This window comes from Vombatus ursinus, unplaced genomic scaffold, assembly GCF_900497805.2.
Source record: "Vombatus ursinus unplaced genomic scaffold, bare-nosed wombat genome assembly UNPS02003292.1, whole genome shotgun sequence".
NCBI classification, from domain to species: Eukaryota; Metazoa; Chordata; class Mammalia; order Diprotodontia; family Vombatidae; genus Vombatus; species Vombatus ursinus.
This window is the reverse complement of record NW_020943070.1, coordinates 17312912-17314554: the sequence shown is the minus strand read 5'-3', so window position 1 is coordinate 17314554 and position 1643 is coordinate 17312912.

Genomic DNA, 1643 nt, shown 5'->3' with positions numbered 1-1643 from the left:
ATAGATAGATAGATAGATAGATAGATAGATAGATAGATAGATAGATAGATAGATAGATAGATAGATAGATAGATTGATTGATGGGTGGGAGAAAGAATTGACTCTCTAAGCTAGTTCAGCAGGTAAGGGCAAAAACCCCATATGCTTTTCCTTTGAAAACCAGAGATGGCAGCAGAGAGCAACAGGCCATTAGTAGAAGCTTTACCTCTTTCTGATTCTCCGCGGAGCTAGAAGGTCTTACTTGTCACTGAAGGTCTTGGCAGATGAAGTCAAACAATGAATAGAGAAGCAGGGACGTGACAATGAGGGAGAATTTCCTGATTGGGTTAACGGCAGTACAGCCTGTAGTCCAAAGCTGAGTTACCTTAAGCACATTTTGTGGTGGTGGTAGTGCTGTTCCTAATGAACTTTCCTGCAGGTTCCCATAAAAGTTTCATTCTGGAAGTTCTGAATTCTGCCACAACAGGAGTGGGGAACCTGCTGCCTTGAGGCCACATCTGGCCTTCTAGGTCCTTGGGTGCGGCCATTTGACTGAGTCCAAATTTTACAGAACAAATCCTTTTGTTAAGGGGATTTGTTCTGTGCAGTTTGGATTCAGTCAAAGGTCAGCACTTGAGGATCCAGCGGGCCATATGTAGCCTCAAGGCCACTGGTTCCCTACCTCTGCCCCACACCCATCATTATATTCTGCCCAGTATTTTAATAGCATTAGAAAACTGCTTTTTCAGACACAAATCACCAGTTTATCTTAAAACATTTTTCCATACTCCTTTTAAGTATTAAAATGGTTATTATAGCAGTACCAATATTTAACATCAATTATACATCAATAGAAATCTTGACCAAAACAAAGCAAAAACTTTTTTCCACCTCTTTCATCACTAAACTGTGATCTGAAAAGAGCCTTCAAGGGACAGCATATCTTGGAAAAGCAGGTGGTCATGGTTACAATCTCCATTTAAGGAGGGCATCCAGGCCAGCCATGTGCCATTCTTCCCTAGGCTGCACTCTTAAGTTTTTCTACATTGCCTCAAACTCCACCATCACCAGCCTTTGCTGTGTATCTTCATCTCCCCTCCTCACTGTCTCTGTAAGTGTCACGTGTCTGAGGCCATATTTGAACTCAGGTCCTCCTGACCCCAAGGCTGGAACTCTATTCATTGCTCTATCTAACTGTCTTGCTCCCCTCCCCCCACACTTTTCAGCTTCCATTTATGTGTTACCTTTTCCCATTACAAGGCAATATTCTTGAGGGCAAGGATTGTCATTTTGTCTGCTTACATATGTATTCCCAGAAGCTCAGCGCAGAGCCTGCTACATAGCGGGCCCTTAATAAATAGCTATGGACTGACTGACCGATCATACTTCAGCACAGAAAATAAGAAATATGTTGTTGTTGTTGTGGTTGTTGTTTAATCAGACACAGTAGAAACCTTAATTGAGGTAATGTTTTATTTCAACTGAGAAAGTAAGGTGGCATGGAAAGAGTATTGAGTGTGGCTTTAGGGCACTTATGTCCATATGTCAGCTTAGATATCAAGGAGATGTTTGACCTTCAAGTCATTTAACCTCATCAGTCTCATTTTATTTATGATGGGGTCTATAATAATTCTTGCACTACCTATAACCTAAAAAGTTATTAT